The following is a 7,971-nucleotide window of genomic DNA, read 5'->3' on the forward strand; positions in this document are numbered from 1 at the left end:
ACCTTTTCCTCGATGAAACCAGTCAGGGGGGTACCACGAAAAGCAACGAGCATAAGAAAGCATGAGCCACATAATGCCAACGCCTCAGCTCAGCGACAAAAGTGTAGCATACATCATCATAAGGGACACTGACTTCGAGGGCCGAGAAATCGAACCGACTGAATCGACCAAATCTACATAAAAGTGCATTCAGTTTATTACGCGTAGGGAGAGTACCCGCGCGCGCGTTCGAACAAATTAACTAGTTTGCTTATTCCGTATTCAAATTGGGCACCGCCCCCTCTCGTTCACCCTTGCTGCCTGTTGGATATCTCATTGTGCTGCTGAAACTCAGAGGAGTAGGCATTTTTCGGTGCAGCAGAGTAAGGAGGCAGCAAATCAACCAGAAGCAGGAATTTAAATCAACATAATTTATTGAGGCACAAATTACCATAAACAATAGAAGGAAGTAGGCTTAAATTGAACGAGCCACGGCCACCAACACACACACCGGCGGGCGATCGTCATTGTTGTTGTTTATAGACAGAGTAGGCCGGTTTGAAATTTTTATTGCCACAAACGGGACACTCCTAAATGGTGTTACAATTTCAGTTTTTAGGCTTCTCGTGGGTCTATCAGGCCGGCAGCGAACATGGTTCCGCTAATTGATATGCTAATAAAAAAATACGTAAATTATGCGAGAGCAAAATAAAAGTCACAAACAAAACCATTAATGGGTGGAAATTGCCGATTCGTGGTGACAATAGAAGGTGTGTCAAAAACAAATATATTTGTATTAGAAAGTCGTTTGGTATGAGTATTATTTAGGCAATCAAATTTCAAAGTGGGTTTTTGATTTTCTGTAAAAACTTCAATGTGCGGTAAGGATTCAATAGTATTGATAACCAACATCACAGAAAATTGGCATAAAAGAGTAAAAAAATGATGTTTTAAGAGCGAGTCCACGAACAGGGCATACCCTTTTGTATGGGATGTCGTTTGAACCTCACCAATCTGCCTAAAATTTTCAGGGTTTTTTGTACATATAAAACTAGCATCTGGCCAAAATATGAGCACTCTAGGTCAACGGGAAGTGGGGTCAATCGGGACACAAAGTTTTAAGGTTCAAAAAAATCCATTCATTTTTTTAAAGTAAATAAAAAAAAACTTCAAATCGCATTTATTGAAAATCAAGTTCGTTCCAAGGATACTGGATGTAACCAGAAAAAAGATAGCTTCACAGTTAGAAAAAAATCTGTGTAAAATCGCATGCAAAAGCATGCAAATTGAACTAAGGTGACCTGCTTCTCTGTCAAAGATTTTGACAAGTTGCAAGAGCTCCTCAAGAAGAAGAAAGTGGAATTCTACACCCACGAACGGCGGAGCGAACGAAATCATCGGGTAGTTCTTCGTGGTTTACCTGATGAACTGAAACCGGACGAGGTCAAGTACCTCGATGCTTGTGTGCTCTCTTATACTAACTGACATTTTGGTGGTTACGAGAAAATCGATCGGTCCTGCTGAAGAGAGATCTCAAGCTGGACGCGCTGGAGGTGCATGTCATCAAGCGGAAGGAAAAGTCCACCGTAAACGAAACTCCGTATATTGTTGTCTTCCTCAAGGGATACACTAATCTGAAGAGGCTCTCTGCAATGAAGGTTGTGGCAAGCGCTATCATCCCAGTGACCCAATACAGGAACTGCTTGCAGCTGGGCCATGGGACCAGGAACTGTCACCTCAAGGGGAGGTGCAACAACTGTGGGGGACCCCACATGACGGACGAGTGCAAAGTCCAAGAAGCAGAGCCGAAACGGTGTGCCAACTGCTCTGGAGCCCACGAAGCCACGGACCGCAGCTGCCCCAAGCGTGCGGACTTTATCCAGAGGCGCCAGCAGGCGTCGAAACCAAAACCGCCGGCAAGGAAGGTGGAAAAACAGAGTCCAGCAGTTCCGGCGTTCACACCGGCTGAGTTCCCTCCGCTGCCGGGCGCAGTTTCGGACGGAAAATCGAAAGATCGCCCTCGACCAGTAGGAAGCAGCCAAGGTGGCTCCCGAGACCGTGGAGCCACGGAGGAGTAAGCCGGGGAGGTGCTCTACAGTTCTGGTTCAAGACCTGCAAGACCCGCTTGGACCAAGTAACCCTCGTCAGTTACATGAACTCCAAGTATGGAGTGTAAGGAGTTTTTTTTAATATTATTATGTATTAGATTTTAAGCCGATCCTCGGTCCTAACCTTACGACCAGGACCACCTAAAAGGACCTAATAAAAATAAGTTATGAATAAAAAAATGCATGCACATCATCTTTGTGACCAAAAGCATGTAATATTAGGTCTATTCCCGTACTGGCAGAATTGCAGAATTTCTGCAGCTTCTGCAGAATTCTGCAGCCAGCATAAGTCACTTTTTTGCAGCACGTTCCCGTACTTTTCAGTTCGCTCTCTTCATCTCTCTCTTTTGCAGAAGTTCTGCAAGGAGAGAAACCGCATTTTTTTTGCCTGGGTAGCGCGTTCCAGTACTTTTTCTGCAATATTGTACACAGTTGAGTGGATTTACTCAAATTGGGTATTAAAGTTTTTTTTAATTATTTCAACATATTAAAAAAAATGATTCACAAAAAAAGTAATTGAAAGAAGTTTACCTCTATAACGAGGATATAATTTTTATGCAGTACAACGTTTTATTTGAAAAATCAAGGATGTATTATTTATTAAGTAACTAGAAATTAATTATGGTTAGGTAGAAATTAATATTAGAAACAACTCAAGTTTTGAACATTAGGTAAACAATTTTACAAATTAGAGTAAAAAAGACTAACATAGGATTACATATCTTTTAATTGCAGAATGTTTGAAAGATTATTCATAATAACATAAATAAATTATGACTGGATGTCACATGAAAGAACAACGGTGACGCAGCAAAATTAACAAATTTGATAAAAATGAATCAAAAACTTAAATTTTTTCAAAAACTTAAATTAAGAAATCTGGAAATTAAGAAATCCATAATAAAAAATATGAAAAAATTAATATTTTCAAATTGAGAAACTTTCAAAAAACATAAATCAGATATTTGAGAAAATTAAAAATGCATATAATTATATCAGACAAATATAAAAAGAGTAATAAATCACAAATTCAAAGCTTAAAAATTCAAATAATTGTAAACTAAATATTTCAAAATGTTTAAAATTTCAAAAGAATCTTAATTTTGAAAATTCAAAATAAAAAATAAGGGGTTGAAAAAAAATCGAAATAAAAAAAAGTTTGAATATTTATGAGTTCAGAACACCAAAAATTCAAAAGCAACAGTTAAAAACAATAAGAATGAAAATTAAAGAAATTATAATTTCAAAAATAAGTAAAACTAAAAAATTCTGGTAACCAAAAATTTTAAAACTCAAACATAAATAAAATAGATACAGTCCAAATTTCCAATCTCTAGATCCTCTAAGTTTACGTTTCTAACCTAAAATATGACTCCAAAAAATGTGTGTTTTTTTATGATTCAAGATTGCGAAGAATTTGAGAATTTAGGAACTTAAGAATTTAATAATTTGAGAATTTCGGAATTTAAGAATTTAAGAATTCAAGAAATCAATAATTTCAGAGTTTTAGAATTTTAGTTTTGACAAAATTACATCATTTTTTTTGGTTCATATAAGATTACAAATTGTTAGCACCGTTAAAGGTACAAATTATTATTTGCCAATTAAATTTACCTATTATTTTAACACTACTAAATATATACTTAATTCAAAATCAATTTAAGATCAAAATTTATTCCTGAACAAATATTTATTTGAAATTATTAAACTCAAAAGAAATGTGTATTTTAAAAGATTTTAAAACAATTTGTTTTTATAGTGTATTTTGTTTTGTTGAAGTACTAGCCGTTTTTATCAGATAAAAAAAACACTAAAAAAAATCGCTTTATCATTTACATGAATGAACTAAGCCTGAAATCGTAAACACAAAAAAAATCGTTTTTAATAAAACCAGACATAAAAAAACTACCCCAAAATCATTTATTATTACAACTAATAATAAAATGCTTGATTTCACCCAACTTGCAAATTTTATGTAAGCGTGTACTCAACATCCATCACACCAAATTGCAGTAACTTTTCAACAAGAAAGAGAAAAGAGAGCTTGCAGAAAAGTACAGGAACGGTTTCGCTGCAACTTCTACCTCTCTCACTGCAGAAGTTCTGCCTGAGAGAAAAGTTACTTTTGTTGCAGAAAAGTACGGGAACGCTCTACTGCCGTTTTTGTGCAGAATTGCAGAATTCTGCAGTACGGGAATAGACCTATAGAGTTATCTACGTGCGCATGTATTGCGTGTACGTACACGAAAAAGATTGAGGTTAAATTTTGTACCGGCCAGCAAAACAAATGGCGTGCTAGTGTGCGTGAGAGCGGACTTAGATAACTCTATAGAGTTATCTAAGACCGAGCTCACGCACACTAGCACACCATTTGTTTTGCTGGCGGGTACAAAATTTAACCTCAATCTTTTTCGTGTACGTATACGCAATACATGCGCACGTAGATAACTCTATTGTATGAGAAAACGCGTACACAAAGAGCATGTACCGAAGAAAAAAATCAGGTCTGCCCACCCCAAAAATATAGGATCTTTTCAACAACTCTAGATTTGAATATTTTTAATTGAATTTGGATGGAACAGTAGGACAACAGAAAAAGTGCATTTTGCAAATTGTTTAACTAGTAGATCATTTGTGGGCTCCAAAAACGACATGACATTGCGCCAAAACGCCGCTACGTTGACAGTCAGACAGACAGAAAAGAATCACAATTTCCACTGATAAGGAGCACCGAAACTCCAAAGTCTGGTTCTGGTAGATTGTAAATGTACATGTTTCACATTTATCTGACGACTGACGCACATCAGCTGGAGGGGACACAACGCACAAAATGTTGAGAAAAATCTCAAACGAATGATACAAAAAGAGCGAACCGTGTTCCATTATTCGTGTGCCCTGTTTTTTTCACATTTCCACTTGCGGGAGCGACCTTTTTTGTGTGTGTGTATATTTTTGTTTGTAACAATCATTTCAGCGTCCGAAAAGAGCGCGCGCAGAACATCCACCACGACATGCAACAACAACAACAATAATAACAGCAAAAGCAACAATAAAAGTTTCAAAATAGAAATGGAAGCGGGAAAAAAGCAATCAGCCGAGCATGCCACAGCCAGACGAAATATGAAGTTTATGTCAAAGTTTATGACAGAACCAATTAAAAATATCCTGAACAATATAATTTTTTGTCATGTAAATGTGATATGGCTGTTTTGTTCACTCTTTGCCATGCGATGCCGTGAGTTTTTCAGGGCCTTGTCACCGATGGGTTACATAGTTTTCACGCAACCACGATTTCCGCATGTCATCGCCAAACGAATCAAACGAACGAACAAATGGATCAGTGGATGGATGGATGGATGGATGGATGGTGTGGCATTTTCATCGCGCTTGGCGTGCGTGAATGATAATCGACAATTTTGTGTGTGAGGAAATCTTACAGGTGTAACCTTTCAATCGTGAGCCCGTACTTAATTGACACAATCGACCCTTTGTTTGAGTTACAGCAGCATTATTGGCCAAACTTATACAAATTACATTATCCCACCCATATTTTTTTGTATTTACACTAAGGTACACCCATATGAGAACGTCCGCAATAGGGTGGTCCAAATCCGGGCGTTTTGCGGGGCCTGCTCAAAGGAGCAACAAAACAGGCGCACTGTCAGGCAAGCGAGCACGCACGTGTATTTAACAATTATTGTTTTTAGGTAGCCTCTTAGAGATGTCTGCGCAAAAATTGTAATTTTCGGAAGCAAATAACTTTTCAGCCAAAAATTCTAAAAATATGGTGTCTTCGAGAAAATTGTTCTAAATTTAATGAAGGTCCTACATCTGAGAATTAATAAAGATTGAACGACTACTACGCCCTCCACAGGTAGAAAACTGAAACAGTTGCTTTTCACCATAAATTTTGATGATTTTTCACATACATACTTCAAGCGATTAGAGGGAGGGGTTCCCGTGGCCAGAATATGCTCAAATTTGGAATTGAGCCTAGTAATGGGTCAATCTTTGATTTCAGGGGGTAGCCCTGAGAAAGCCCTGATTTGGACCACCCTAATGCTCATCCTCTGACAACTTTGACAGAGATCGTAACAACGGATGTCAGAAGACGACACTCTGTCATAGTGTCATCCAAAACGACCTTGGTCCAAGGTATGTAGATTAGTAAGGTAAGGCGGGTTTTCAAGCTGTCAAAATAGTAAGTACGAAACCCGGATTTTATATCGAAATTTTCAGTAAATTTTTTTTTTTCCGAGCAAATATCACCGGATTTTTCTCTGTGGGGTTGTTAAGCGTTTAGAACACACAAATATTTTTCCAAAGAAAAATCATCTAAACGCGTTTTTCGGTTTAGTTTGGCATGCTTAACAACCCAACAAAAAAAATTGCCCGGAAAATGGTCAAATTGTCACTTTCTGAAAATTTCCATGTAAAACCGGGTTTCGTGCTAACTATTTTGACAGCTGGGAATTTCCGCCTTACCTTATCTAATCTACATACCTTGCCTTAGTCCTGCCAAGTATCATATAGAGGCAAGCTCGAACAAAAGCGATTTTTTTCCTGGTCTCACTTTGATTTCCCATTTGTTGCATGTTTTGCCCGTTCGCTGCTGACCGTGTACGCCACAGTGGTATAACGTCAAAAAAGCCTCGTATAATGTTTGTAAACAGTATACAGTACAACTACCGTAATCAAAGTTCCAATTCCTGATTCCAAATTTCAAAGGTACCGAGCGGGATTTGAACCCTGAACCTTCTGCTTGTGAGGCAGAAGCCGTAACCATTAAGCCACGCAGCCGGTCTTTCCCAAAATTGCCGGATATTATTTTAAAAGTTTGCTTGAAAACGGCAAAGTTTCCAGTCCCCTAAGTGATTGTTTTTTCGCCTGTTAACTGTCAAACAAAGGTGTACAAATTTAGGTCATCAGATTTTTTGTCAATATGTTTAATCAGTATATCAATAACTTGTCAATAACTACTTCAACATGTTAACGAATGGTAAAACGTTACTTAATCTACCGTATGGTGGTTGATGCATTCCACTCGATAGGATTCGAATTGATGACCTTTGGATTGTGAGTCCAACTGCCTACCAGCGACTCCACCGAGGAAGGACCCATGGACGACTCCTACACCTGGACTAAGCTAACGATCTAGATTAGGTCTTAGCCAATGTTCACTTCCCTGACGGATAAGACAAATCTTGACTCGAAAAAAGCCACCAGGTCTGACTGGGGCTGAAGCCAGGCCAACCGGCCATCTGTTGAGAAACACCGAAACATTTATTTTACGGAAAGATAAGAAAAACTTGTAACACGCATTATCCCTCCCAAAGAATTTTAGAAATTTTAATATATAAACATACGTAATTTTTCATATCAATTACCGCCAACCCTATTTAAGGAGACTGTTTACATATTTACACAATGTATGCAACTCGTTTACGCTAGGGTAGGTTGAAAAAAAAAACCAGTAGTAACGGTCAATTCAAAAATTATGCCACTTGTTCAAAATCAGATTAGTGCGCGTGACCTGTAGCGTGTGTTATACAACATTATCTTATCTAATATTCAAAGTTAACAGTGTAGTAACTTCAGGCATCCACGCTAGGTGGTGATACTGATGCGAACAAATTTCGGAACCATGTTTTGAATTGGACTTGGCTCCATATGCAAGTATGTAGATGCTCAGTTTTATTTTAATAATACGTTTTTTTTAGCATGATACCCTTGAACACCACAAACATTATTTTAAGTTCGAAATTCGAACTAACACGTTTTGGATGCTAGTCTAACTCTTTACCCCTGCGCTACGAGGTTGGCAGCCCTCTTTCTGTTTCATTACTGTGATGACTGAATGGCAATAATTAGTTATATTTTTGAA

The 7,971-nt window shown here is 37.8% G+C and overlaps 1 long non-coding RNA gene across 1 annotated transcript; it reads left to right on the forward strand.

Moving 5' to 3' along the window:
- The first annotated feature begins 6,629 nt into the window (after window positions 1-6,629).
- LOC119767554 lies at window positions 6,630-7,755 on the forward strand. The gene is made up of 3 exons (XR_005277588.1): window positions 6,630-6,777; window positions 7,492-7,539; window positions 7,665-7,755. It is a non-coding gene; the product is annotated as an uncharacterized LOC119767554 (long non-coding RNA).
- Window positions 7,756-7,971: the final 216 nt, after the last annotated feature.

This window comes from Culex quinquefasciatus, chromosome 2 (assembly GCF_015732765.1).
Source record: "Culex quinquefasciatus strain JHB chromosome 2, VPISU_Cqui_1.0_pri_paternal, whole genome shotgun sequence".
Classification (NCBI taxonomy): domain Eukaryota; kingdom Metazoa; phylum Arthropoda; class Insecta; order Diptera; family Culicidae; genus Culex; species Culex quinquefasciatus.